Source organism: Cornus florida, unplaced genomic scaffold (assembly GCF_030987335.1).
Source record: "Cornus florida cultivar Cherokee Brave unplaced genomic scaffold, ASM3098733v1 CherokeeBrave_3.0.0_Hap2_Chr10, whole genome shotgun sequence".
In the NCBI taxonomy this organism is placed as follows: domain Eukaryota; kingdom Viridiplantae; phylum Streptophyta; class Magnoliopsida; order Cornales; family Cornaceae; genus Cornus; species Cornus florida.
Window position 1 is genome coordinate 24,866,755 of NW_026775580.1, and position 14,512 is coordinate 24,881,266.

Genomic DNA, 14,512 nt, shown 5'->3' on the forward strand with positions numbered 1-14,512 from the left:
CTGGTTCGGTGGAAGCAGGTGTGTAAGCTTGTTAAGTTTGGAGGAATTGGGATTAGGCGACTGTTGCTTTTTAACAGGGCATTGTTAGGTAAGTGGTTGTGGAGGTTTGGTATTGAGCGGGATAAATTGTAGAGGAGGGTGATATTGTGTCACTTTGGGGGGGGGGGGGGGGGGGGGGGTTTTGGTGCTCTGCTGTGGTTGGAAAGGCATTTAAAAGGGGTGGAATGAGTTTTCTAAGCATATCAGATTCAGAGTTCATGATGGTAGGGAGATTCGGTTTGGGGAGGATGTGTGGTGTGGAGACCTCACTTTAGCATGCTCTTTCCCTAGACTTTTTAGGATTGCGGTTAATAGGCATGCCTTGGTGGTTGATTGCTATCGCCTTGATAGCAGGAGACCGGTTTGGGACGTGCTTTTTCAACGATCTTTCTGGATTGGGAGATGGATGATGTTTTTGGTTTTTTAGAGTTGTTGTATAGCCAAGTGAACCGGGGAGGAGGTAGTGATTCTCTTGTTTGGATTCCATCTGCTAGGGGAATGTTTAGTGTGAGATCTTTCTTCGGATGCCTTTTGGACTTGGATGAGGTGGTATTCCCTTGGAAGGCAGTGTGGCGAACTAAGGCGCCATTGAAAGTGGCCTTTTTTGCTTGGACGGTTGCGTGGAGTAAAATTTTGACACTGGATAATTTGAGAAGGAGACCAGTGGAGGTTGATTGTTGGAACCTTTTGCTAGGTTTATTTGGAGTTTATTAGGTCATGCCTAGATCTACGAGAGGTCTGATGGACACCTGGAGAGGGGGTTGGTTGGGAGCACAGGCTTGAGGGTTCTGGAGGATGGCGCCTCTGTGCCTTTGGTGGTGTCTCTGGAGGGAGCGGAATAGAAGATCCTTTGAAGGAGAGGAATCTTCCATCATTGTTCTGAAATCTTCTGTTATTAGCTCTCTTTGTTTTTGGGGTTCGGGTAGACTTTGCTCCTTTGCTAAGGAGACTGCTGAGTTTTTGGCTTCCCTGGGGTCTTAGGGTACCCAGGTTTTTGTGGTTTTGTAGGGACGTGTTCCCCTTTTGAACGCTTTTTAATGAATTGCTTACTTATCAAGAAAAAAGACTAGTTTTTTTTTTTTTTTTTTTTTTTGTTTTATTTTATTTTATTTTATTTTATTTATTTATTTATTTTGTGTGTGTGTGCTATTTGGATTATTTTTCAAGGAATCACATTGACCAAAATCAGGATTGAAATTAGAAAAAACATGGACTCTCATTGTAGGGTCTGATTGTTCCTGGACATCTGGCTCAAACTCTCCTACTTCAATTAAATATCCAAACCCCATTGAACAGCCACTGCCACTTTCAAGCTGTTCGGAGTCACTACCATTGAAATCTGGGTCCATATTATTTATTGGACAGTAAGTATCCCCATGCCCTTCACTGGACTGCTTAATATTGTCATAATCCTTTTGCACCATAATTCTCCATGTCTACTTCTCTCAAGCCATTATTTATGTCCTCAAAGTGGGTCTCTAAAATTATATTATTAGAATTTAAATCCACTTCAAGAACATGGACAGCTTCATCATCTTTTTCAACTACAAGAGTCGAAGCAACATAATTTTGCTTACAATCAATTGTTTGAGAATCATTGGCTGTTTCTTCAAAATTGCCACTATTCTCTTTCATATACTCGTTGACAATCTGTCTCTCTTTCCTGCAACTTTGATATTGGTGATACATCATCTGCTGATAACTTGGTGGTAAAAATCTAGCAATCAACAACCTTTTCATCTTTGACCATGATTGTATAGGCCGTTTTCCTTGCCTCCTATGGTTAGTTTGTGTTTGTTTCCACCAAGCTAAAGCACATCCTTTAAATTTAAAGGCTACAAGCGGAACTTGCTTGTTCTAGGGTATATGAAAATACTCGAAAAAGTCTTCAACTTCTTCAAGCCAGTCCAAGGCATCTTCAATATCAAGTTGACCATTAAACGACGGAAGGTCAGTTTTCATTTGGAAATCTCGATGATTTGCTTTGACCTCGTGACCTCCATGTGTTAGAACAATACCTTCAATCTGATCATTGCTCGAATTAGACCAGACATCCTGTTAAAACTGGCACTGATTATTAGTATGTTGAAGATGACCACGTTGATTTTCAGCCTTTTGTTGTGGCTGATTCACATCATCAGGGTGGTCCTGATCATGCCTATTACGAACCTGCACATGATGCATAGCTTCAATTAGACGATCAACTGCCGTCTGAATCTCCTGTTTGAGTTCCTGACGCAATTGTTGACATTCTCCCAGTCACCACACGTTCTCCAGATTATCGTCCATGGAAAATGGCTTAGATACCAACTTGACGCAGCGGATCAATGAAAGCAAGCAAAAAATTAAGAATAGCAACATATTCTTTAAGCACTCGAATCCACGAGAAGAGATTGAGTAAAACTCTCAGTTTTCTGATATTAATAAAAGACATAATTGATTGCCCTAAACTATTACAATAGCATGTATTTATAGGCCTAAGCAAATCCTAAACTATATAGGAAATTAAAACATATGGAAACTTTCCTAAAACAAACATAAAGCTATTAAGGAAATTAAAACAATGAAAACTTTCCTAAAGCAGACACTAAACTATTAAGAATTAAAACAACGAAAACTTTCCTAAAACAGAAAATAGAAACTAGAAAACACTTTTCCCGAGCACTGTTCATGTCTGCCCATTCATGTACTACAGCACTCACTTTCCATTATTTCTTTCTAATCTGGAACATAAAGTTTAGTCACTCCCAAATAATTAATTCAACACATGCTCAACCGAAATAATAAAATTAATCATATCACAATCCAAACTAAATTAGCTAGGTAAAATCGTAAGGTATTACAAGTCTGAACTAAAAATAATAATCCCAAATATGTGTCCAACTCAAAATAACCAAGTTAATATAATTTTTCCAATCAAACAAAGTAGTAGCAGTCATCCCCAGATAGGCTAATTATTTCTGGTATCGTCTCCTTCATCTGCAAAATGGTGGGGTGAGCAAAGCCTAGTAGGAAATACACTAACAAAAATAACAAATAACATTTAAGATGCCACAAGCAAGCAACATGAATGATATGGTAAGAACTTAAAATATTATGTATGAGCATGTGATATATGAACTAGGCAATTACCACCCTCAATTTTTATGAGATAAAAATCAAGCCACCTTTCAAATAATTTCGAATCAAGGATCATATATGTCTCATATCCAAAAAAAATTTCATAGAAAAGAAATCAAATTTCAACCAATTTCATCTCAAGCATTAACTACATTCTATTCAAGTAAATTCTGGGCATTGTCCGTAATTCAGTGCATTTGACATCACAAGCCACATTAACACCTACTTGGTTCACGGGTTACTAACCCATTGGATACGAGCACTTGTTGGCCAAGTTTAAGGTCTTTCACCTAAGGGCACCGAGCCCTACCTTGCTTTTCCGGAACAACCCTGTCAACCAAACAATTATACTCAAATCAGATTCCATACATTCATCAACAATATTGTCCAAATATATATTCAGCCCATAATCATGTTTTCTTATTCCCTTATATAAATTAACATGTCAAGAAGTTAAGTCACCACCACTTCAAGCACAAACCAATCAATGAATCATTTTAGCGAACACCTTGAATGCATCAATTCTCAAACATAATAAAATTCAGCATTTAAATATTCATATGTAATCCAACAAGGTCCATTCATGAAGTATATAACAACCTATGAAGCACAGACACGGGACACGGGTACAATACAGTACGGACATGGGGATACGAAAATCTCAAAAAAACAGGATACGGCTACGCCAGGATACGACAATATTATTATTTTTTAAAAATATATTTTTTACATAAAACAATTACATTTATTTATCAATTTCCTATAATATTATGAATTTAAATGCAATAATTAACATATTCATAAGTAAAGAAGCAATTAAATAAAACGCAAAATTTCATTTCACGATACATTAAACATCAAATAAACTTAAAGCCTTAAACCATTCATTACAGAAAAAAAAACAGCTAATTTGCATCAGTGTTTTTTGAAAAGTATCTTCAGTGTATCCCAGCCGTATCCAAAAGTATCCCTGTGATCCTTAGTGTATCCAAGGCGTATCCAAAAATTAAAAATTTATTTTAAAAAATCTGATACTTCTCCGAGGAAGTATCCGTGCTTCCTAGATAACAACTAATATATTCTCAACCAACACAAGCATTAAAATATAAAATAATCACTCTTAAAAACAATATAACCACCACACCAAAGACCCAACAAAATTTATATGAGCAATAATTAAAAATTTCCATTACATATAGTACATGCTTTTCAATATAAAATAAAAGGAAAGACAAATCATATAATTATGGGTTATTAGGGTTAGTATACCCTTACCTCAAAAATAGACCCAAATCACTTAATTTTTCAAAATTTCTTCAAATCCATTTTTTTTTTCTTCCTAATTGATGGAATTTTTTTATGAATATGGAAAATAAGTACAATTACAAAGGAGGAAAACCCTCAAAGTCTTCCAACCTTAAGCAAGGATGGAAAACACCAAGGACTAGCCCTTAAACGCTATCAAAATTAAGGGTAAATCACACTGACCTCCCTTAAGGTTTGGACAAATCACACATGGGTGGAGCGTTTGGCCTTTATTACTTTTACCTCCCTTGATATATGTGTAATATTTATTTTACCCTTGATATTTTAATCCTTTTAAAATAAAAAAAATATCTCATAATGTAAAATACCTATTTTGCCCACTACTTATAAAACATACTTTCCCTTACCATTTCTCTCTCCTCCTCTACCTTCCAATTCCCACCTACCGCTGCCTGCACCCACTAGAAGTAATTCCATTATTCAAAATAGTGGTTTGTCTATCATCTTCAATTGTTTTCTATACTCTTTAGTACACATAGACATGCACACACACACACACACATATAGATATATACATATAACCAAGCCCAAACACAATGTTATAGATTTGATTTACTAGTACACCTTTGACATGGCCTTGTCTTGATTACTCACCGGCGGCGGTGACGACCCACCACAACCCTCGAACGAGTCGAGTAGTAATGCAACAACTTGGTGAATTGGTCCAAGAAATCTAGTCTGTTGAGGTTTGCTTCTTGCTCGACGAGCATCCCTGTTTCCGGCTTCATCTCCTTAACAGCCAACAACACCTTCTCATTTGCACCGAGATGGGCCGTGACGGCCTCTCCTTTTGAAGAGTAGAGAATTTTTTTGAGGATTTCAATTGAGTATCAAGATTGGAATGAAACCCCCATGGATTGACGTTGATTTTAGGACGGATTAAAGGGTCAATTAAGGTAGGAAACACTAGGTTAGGGGATTGAACAACATATATATATATATATATATATATGTATAAATTTGTATTTTTATGGTTTGGTAATTTGTATATAGGCCTTTAGCCTTACCCAGATCTTCAAACAACAGCAAGAACAATCCCAACGAAAAAACCTTTTTTTGTATTGTGCAGAACGCAAGCATATATATATGTATTAAGATTAGATACACGTATATAAATACACACAAATTTCAGAGAGAATCTTATGGCTATGGGTTTCGGATGATTTGTTTGTTGTGGTGGTGAGCGATGGTGGTTGTCGTGTGGAGGCAGCGGTGGTGTGGTGGATTTGTTTGTAGTGGTGGTGAGGGATGGTGGTTGTGGTGGTGCAGCGGTGTTATGGAGCATGTGGGTTTCAACAAAAACAAAAAAAATAACAAAAAAAATAAAATGAAAAGGGATAGAGAATGAAGGTTGGGTAATGTAGTAATTTTACCTAGCTTTATAAGGACATTTCAGTAAATGTGTTGGTGGATTTAAGGTTATTATTGTCTTTTCCTATAAGGTAAGGGTAATTTCGTCATTTTATGAAAAAATTTAGTAGTTTTGATTTTTTTTTTTTTTTTTTTTTTTTTTTTTTTTTTTTTTGTGGGGGGGGGGGGGGGGGGGGGGTTCATTGAGCACATGTGCTGAATTTGAGGGGAGATCAAAGTAATAAAGGTCAAATGCTCCATCGGTGTTTGATTTGCCCAAACCTCAAGGGAGGTCAATGTAATTTACCCCAAAATTAAATGATATCCTGGAGGGATACCCCCAGGACATCTAAAACATCCCATATAATACATCTCACCAAAACAACTTTAGTTCTTGGACTCTTGGCAAAATCCCACTCCTAGGTCTTCAAATCTAGAGAGAGGATTGAGAAAGAGAAAAGGGCTAGGGTTTCAATTTGTTTTTCCCTTATCTGATCTGTTCACTGTTTTACATTCCTTTCATAATATATATATACATATAGCAGGTCTTAGTGTCGTACTAGACATTACCTCCGCACAACAGCTGATGTTTTTTCCTTTTGAATAGTTGGACGATCAAACAAACAGCTCCTAAGGTATACACGGCTAGTAACTCCAACCTTAAAACTGAACTCTAAACTCTTTTTTTTTTTCCACACCTACTCCAACAGACTACCAAACAGTCTTTGGAGACCGAGGCACATAGGTAAGTTATTACTATCCCAACCTCATTTTTTTTTCTTACGCTCAGGTTTCATGAGGTCGTACTAAGGCAGCCTTAGTATATACAACAAAGGCACAAGTGTACACACACACACACATATTCTATATATAAATACATTTCTTTTCCTTTTTAATCCTTTTTTTTTTTTTTTTTTCAACCCACTACAAAACATTATCATATTAAATGCACACTTAAAATAATAATAAAAAACCAATAATAGTAATAATAAATAAACTAATAATGAGATTAATATTTAATTCGGGTCTCTATAACATACTTGCACCTCATACGAGTACTTGAGTTTTGGTAACATAGTGCAGTTGTGTTCAATGCTTACTTAAAAGGGAAAAAGAAAGAAGGAGGGGGGATCAAAATGAAGGAAAAGAAAGTTGTTCTAAATTTTTTTTCTTTTGTGCTGTTGGAAAAGATTAAATGAGAAACAAAATTGGGGGATAAAGACCACTCAATAAATGAGTACAAAGCAAAAGTTCCTAGATTCATGGAGATATACAACATCAAATAAGTTATCATGCTTGCATATCCTGGTATCCATCATTTGAGTCTCCAACAATTCTTCCAATAATTACATATGTGGAGATAGAAGGCCCACGGGTTGTGAATGTAACTGCCACCCTACCAGACACAATATGACCAGAGACTTTCCAGGAGGTTACCCATCCTAGGTACTACTCCAGGTTAAGCACGCTTAACTTTGGAGTTCTGATAGGTTCACGGTTTTAAAACGCGTTATGTCATAGAAGGGTGATGAACCTGCATATAACACTTCACCTTTCCACACTCAAGCGATGTGGGATTTGTGAGCACTTGTAGCTTGCACCAGAGCCTTGCCTCTCACGGGACTGCTCCCGTCCATCGAGCCTTACAATTCCACCCCAGGCCTGAAGTCCCCGTTCGCATACTTTCGGCTGGGTCATCCTATTTGCAATGGCGCACTTTTGGTTGGGTGATACCATTTGCAATGGCCCTCACCCCACAAGACACAATCTGCTTTTGCTTTTGGCTCCCCTGGACCAGGTTAAGCATCCTGGTACTACTCCAGGTTAAGAACGCTTAATTTCGGAGTTCTGATTGGTTTACGACCATCACGACTTTAAAACGTGTTGTGTCATAGAAGGGTGACGAACCTACGTATAGCATTTCACCTTTCCACACCCAAGCGATGCGGGACTTATGAGCACACATAGCTCACATCCGAGCCTTGCCTCTCAAAGGCTTGCTCCGGCCCATTGAGCCTCTAAGTGAACTTCTTTTCTTGGAGAAGAAGCAATGACGGTATCTTGGGAATAAGTATCGGCTAACTTTGTGTCAGCAGCCGTGACGCTGGCTCTTTGGGAATTCTTCAAGCTCTAGCAGATGGGACAAAATTACCTTTCAAAGAGAATCTTCTTCCATCTAAAGGAGATCCTCGTTTATTCAGTATCGGACCATCTGTAACAATTATATCAATTTTACTAAGTTATTTAGTAATTCCTTTTGCCTATTGCCTTGTTCTAGCCTATCTTAGAATTGGTGTTAATTTGAGCTGTAGATCCTCTACTCTAGAAACAGAGATACTAGTAATTAATTACCACTTCTTCTTTTGGGGTGGGAGGAAAGAAGGGGGGATATAACTACTTTTCAGTATTGGTGTTAAGTTGTTGGTTCTAATGAACCAACAATAAATTTTGAAACATCAGCTAATCAATTGTATCATGTGGCAATGGAAATATTTTTCTATACGGGATTTTCTTTTTTGGAAAAAAAAAAAAGAATCGGATTGGATGTGGTGTGATAACCCAGTGGTAGGGCATGTGTTGATTGTAGCCAAAAGCCAGGTTCGAATCCCCACTCCATTAGTCAGTATGAGTAAATTACTATTTAATTAAATACTTATCAAAAAAAAAAAAAAAAATCCGATTATATGTGAGAATTTCAGAAATTGTATATTCAATTCAATGATGCATTAATTTAATTAATATATAGTATATAATATTAAAATATAGAATATATATGAAATTAAAGGATTTATATTAAAGGATAGAGAGCTGGAAGTGGGAATCGTAGTGGCTCCCTTCTATGCCTGATTTCATAGCAAACCTCAAAGTGACTCTATTTCATTATATTCCATCCATATCCCAATTCCATCGCTAGATACTCTTAAGATCCTTTTTCAAACCTGCACCCATTTCGAGTCAAGAGATAGATAAATAAACACATCCCATTGCATTGATTGGGGGCGTTCGTACCAATTGATTGGGTCGAAAATCAAGAAGTGAGTTATTTATACCTTGTTCTAGCCGATCTCAGTCTAGGACAAGGTATAAACGTGTCGTGTCGTGTCGTTTCGACATGGACACCTTAGCCTCCCATGAACTGATTGGTGTTTTTTTATGGATCACCATTTGAAAAATGCGGGACTAGGACAAGAGTATTATAGAAGATACTTCAAAGGATTAGACTAATGACATATAGAATACTTGAATTGTCAATGTAGATGCTACATAGTTTTTTTTTTCCTAGTTGGTATTCTCACACACGTCTCTTCTGAGACTTGAACCTCTGACCTCCCTTTGGGAGGTAAAAGGCTGATACCGCTAGGCCACTGGCCTATTGGTAGATGCTACATAGTTGGTTCTCATTCTTTAGAGACTACTAGTGTAATAGGAGCATCCATTAATAGGATTGTGAGGGAAGGGTGAAAAGAACACCTAGCTGGGAGTGAAATAGAACATGTTGCATTGGGCTCTTTCATTAACTGATATTAATAAAATATCAGCTAGTCTGCCATATCTTTCCTTGAGCCACCCATTAATAGTAATGGAACTCTGCACAAAGTTTCCTCTCGTATAGACAAATTCCTTTTCCATACATCACACTAGATAGGTATCATATTCATGGAATACAATTCACTTTCAAGATGCCCTGGTGGACGGATGTTTATGAACTGGTGGGGTGCTTATGATGTTAGGGGTAACCCAAGTTTCCAATTGGCAAATAAGTTGAGATATTTAAAGGGCGACATTAGGGTCTGGAATAAGGAGGTGTTTAGTAAGTTGGAGTGAAGGAAGAATAAGATACTCTTGGAGATTTCAGAGTTGGATAGGAAGGAAGGTGTTGAGGGGATTTCAGAGATGGGGAGGAATAGAAGGGAGGAGTGCAAGGCTGAGTTTGAAGAGATTGCAATGATGGAGGAAGTTTCGTGGAGACAGAAGTCGAGAGCATTGTGGCTTAAAGAAGGTGATCTAAGTACTCAGTTTTTTCATCGATTAGCTAATGCTCATAGAAGAGGGAACAATATGGGGAGGATAAGTTTTGATTGTGTCATGGCTGAAACTGAAGAGGAGATCCCGACAGGGTTTGTAGAATTTTATCAGTAGCTGTTTACAAAGTCTGTCTCTTGGAGGCCGGGGATGGATGATATTGTGTTTGATAAATTTTCTGATGAGGAGAGGGGATTTGGAGAGGCAGTTTGGGGAGGACGAAGTGTTGGAAGCTCTAAGGAGTTGTGATGGAGATAAAGCTCCGAGGCCCGATGGGTTTACAATTGCATTTTTTCAAAAGAATTGGTAGGTGGTAAGAGAGGATGTGATGGGTGTAATGCATGCTTTTTTTCGAGGCAGGGTGTTTTGAGAAGAGTTTAAATGCCACTTTCATTACTCTTATACCTAAGAAGGGTGGAGCGGTTGAAGCGAAGGATTTCAGACCAATTAGTTTGGTGGGTGCGGTTTATAAGATTATTGCAAAGATTTTGGCTAATAGGTTAAGGAAAGTGATGGATGGCGTCTTTTCGGAGTTTGAAAATGCATTTGTGGGAGGAAGACAAATTCTTGACCCGGTTCTTATTGCTAGTGAATGTATTGATGCAAGAGTTAAGAGTGGTGAACTGGGGATTGTGTGTAAATTGGACATAGAGAAAGCATATGACCATGTGAATTGGGTGTTCTTATTGTATGTGTTGGAGTGGATGGGTTTTGGTACCAAATGGAGGGGGTGGATTCATCAATGTATTTCGACCGCCCGGTTTTCTATCTTAGTAAATGGGTCTCCAGCAAGTTTCTTTGCGAGTTCGAGAGGTTTACGTCAGGGGACCCATTGTCCCCTTTTCTATTCATTATTGTATTGGAAGCCTTTAGTAGACTCATGAAAAGGGCAGAGGTTCTGGGCTTTATTCAAGGTTTTGTAGGGGGTCGTGTGCCAAACCAGATTGTTACATCTCATTTACTATTTGCTAATGACACTATTGTGTTTTGTGATGCGAGTGTGAATTAAGTGAGATACTTGAGGTGTGTTTTAGCCTGTTTTCAAGTGGTTTTGGGGTTGAAGATTAATACTGGGGAGAGTGTGATTGTTCCAGTAGGGGATGTGGATCATATTCATGAGTTGACAGCTATTTTGGGTTGTGGAGTGGAGGCTTTTCCTTTTTCTTATTTGAGGCTGCCATTGGGTGCTTCCTCGAGGAGAGTTGCTGTTTGGGATCAAGTGGTAGAACGTTTTCAAACGAGGTTATCTGGGTGGAAAAAGCAATACTTTTCGAAAGGGGGTAAACTTACATTCTTGAAGAGTACCCTATCTAATCTTCCTGCATATTTCATGTCTTTGTTTCCAATCCCTAAAACATTGATTGGTAGACTTAATAAGATTCAGGGGAACTTTATTTTTATTTATTTTTTTTTGGGTGGGGGGGTGGTTGTTTAAGTACCACCTTGTGAAATGGGAGAAAGTGTGCACTTCGATTCGAAGAAGAGGCTTGGGAATTCGCAAGTTGGAAATGTTTAACAAAGCTCTGCTAGGGAAATGGCTATGGAGATTTGGGTGCGAAAGGTCCATGCTGTGGAGGCGTGTTATTGCTTGTAGGTTTGGGGAAAAGGAGGGAGGTTGGGTGTCCTGAGGTGTGAATGCTTGAGTAGGTATGGGGTCATGGAAAGGTATTAGGAGGGGGTGGGACGAATTTTCTAAGCGGATACGGTTCCGAGTTAGGGATGGTCGTAATGTGAGGTTTTGGATGGATGTTTGGTGTGGGGATGTGGCGTTGGTTTGTAGGTTTCCTAGACTTTATAGGTTGGTTGAGGAAAAGCATGCGGTGGTGGCAGATTACTTTAGGTTAGAGAATGGGAGAGCTTGTTGGGATGTGAGATTTCGCAGAAATTTTAATGATTGGGAGGTGTTGGAGTTTGCCGAATTAATGGGATTAATTTATAGTCAACTGGTGGAGGGGGAAGGAAGGGATGAGATGGTGTGGATGGGAGATTCTAGAGGGGTGTTTATGGTGAGGCTGTTTTATAAAAGTCTTACGAATTCGATAAGCTACGGGTTTCCTTGGAAGGCTGTGAGTAGGACTTCAGCTCCAATAAAGGTGGCTTTTTTCACGTGGACAGTGGTGCTTGGCAGCATTCTTACTCTGGATAATCTCAGAAAAAGACGCCAAATAACAGTTAATTGGTGTTGCATGTGTAAGAAGGCGGGCGAGTCGGTTAATCATCGCTTGCTTCATTATAGAGTGGTAGCAGTTGTTTGGAGTTTGGTCCTGAATATCTTTGGAGTGGAATGGGTAGTGTCAAGTAACATGATGGATATGTTAGATGCTTGGAGAGGGAGACAAGTGGAAAGTCGGGTTAGGAAGGCATGGAGGGTTGCATCTCTTTGTATTTGGTGGGGGTTGTGGCATGAGAGGAATAGGAGATCTTTTGATGGACAGGAGTCGCCGGTGTGGGTTATCAAGGCAAATATTTTGCATTCTCTTTATTCTTGGGTTAATGGGAAAAATCGCCTATCTGTAGATAGTTTTTTGGATTTTGTTGACAACTTATCGTTGTAATGACGTTTTTTGCATTTTTTGATTGTTTTGTTAAGGGTTCGCTCCCCTCTGAGCGCGTTTGTTAATATACTTTTACTTATCAAAAAAAAAAAAAAAAAAAAAAAAAGATGCCTTGGTGGACGAAATGCATGTTGTGGTGGAAAAATATGGGTACGTATTTTTCCCAACAAACCGGTTACATTAAGTCCTACAAGAACACGCTCAAGTCTACCGGTCTGTTAGGATGCAAGCTGCATACATCACTGCACTTCCACTTGACACCTATTGTAATGATAAATGGCTCATCTCGCCGTGACTTTCTTTCCACAGAGGTAAATCTTTTCCTGCTAGGCCAGAGGATAGCAAGTTAAAAATTCTGTCTTGGTAGGGCATGTATTTCTATTACTATGAAATTCATAAATGAAATAATTAATGTTGGGGTTACCATTATCTTTTTTGTGATTTGGCATAGGGTACCAAAGAGATTGGCAATTGGAATGATATCAATTCCTATTTATTCATTATGGTTTCCATTGGTGCAAATCCAATCCCCTCCATTTTAAATGAGAAGCAATTCCCCGTTGGTAGCAAATGGTTATCCATTGAGCGGGTGAAATCCTATTTAAAATTAAAAAAACAGAAAGATTAGGTTCTAAGTTAATGCCATATAAAACGGATTTCGGTTATAGTTTTCCTTTCGATAGTTCGGGACGAGGCGGTACTTGTGATATTTTGGCATTTTATTTAGCGTTTTTCTTCCTGAATTATTTCCATACAATCGGTTCTTTTTCCCGAATTTTTAGGCCTTCCAAAAGGTAACGGAGGCGTGCAAAGGTTTCCACAGCCGGACGGAGATTGGCCCTTGAGTGCAAAGGCAGAAGGTTCCATCTTGATAGAGAGAAAAATAAATTAATTAAATTAAAGTTTTTCCTTTGGCCCAATAATCGGTTCAAAAATTTATCTTGTATGAATCGTTATTGGTTTGATACCAATAATGGAAGTCGGTTCAGCATGTTAAGGAAATCTATATCTATCAGATCACGACTTCATGTACCAAATATTTCCATATCGACGCATCTGATAGTTTTGTTCGTACAATGTAATGGAGAATGGATGTGAGAAAGAGACTTTACGATAGGAACCCCCAACTCTCTAGCAAATACAGCCCTTTTCATAATTTCTTTGCATTTACGTTCTTTCAAAATTGACTATTTGTCCCTCTGTTAGAAGTGTTCCAGAAATGTCTATCTGAAGTTGGAACAAATTACTATAATTTGTCCCCGCCTATGGATTAGGCGACATTTTTTGAAACTTTTACAAACAGAAGCCCTTATTTTCATATTTGCTTCATCTTAATTGTTATTTGAAAAAGTAAAAGTTCTGTCTTGGTCTGAGGGGGGATTGCATTTCTCTTCAATCTCTCTTTCAATTTGAAAATCCAGGATTTGAATTGATGTCCTTTCATTGATTTCTCCTAAATTGCATTCAGAAAAGAATGATCATTGTCAATCTCAAAAATCTGATTCTTAATATCAAAATATATGGAATAACTGTCCCCATTATTATCCCTAACTAAAGAACCTAAAGGAGCATGGGTCATAAATTCTGCGGAATGCCGTTCTTGCCAAGGTTGTTTGTCTTTTTTCCTGAGGAGGTTCTACACCGTGGAAATGCTCTTTAATGGAACTTTAGCTTTATCCGGTCTGTGACCGATTTCCCCTCTTTTGCAGTCAGTTTCACTCCAACACCCGCTGCTCTAGCTAATTGTCCACCCTTTCCAAGCACATCACAAGCTAAACACGTGCTAACGAATAACCAACCCGCAATGGTGAGGTTCAAATGAGGAAAGGCTTACGGTGGATACCTAGGGACCCAGATTAGATTTATGCCAGGAGAATTAGTAATGTGTCAAGAGAAATTGGTACAAGAAGCCGTGGATACACTTCTTGATAACGGAATCCGCGGACAACCAATGATGGATGGTCATAATAAAGTTTACAAGTCATTTTCAGAAGAAGCCCCACTCCTATAATCCTATTAACATGGGAACTAGAAGTGGAATCAAAGTTATGATTCACGCATATTGATATGTATGTTCCATAAAAAATTAAAAGTAATTA

General features: G+C 38.3%; 1 protein-coding gene across 1 annotated transcript in view; it reads left to right on the plus strand.

Annotated features, from left to right (window-relative positions):
• LOC132278969 (V-type proton ATPase subunit a3-like) overlaps positions 1–14,512 on the plus strand; it is a 50,245-nt gene that overhangs the window by 23,311 nt on the left and 12,422 nt on the right. The window lies entirely within an intron of this gene.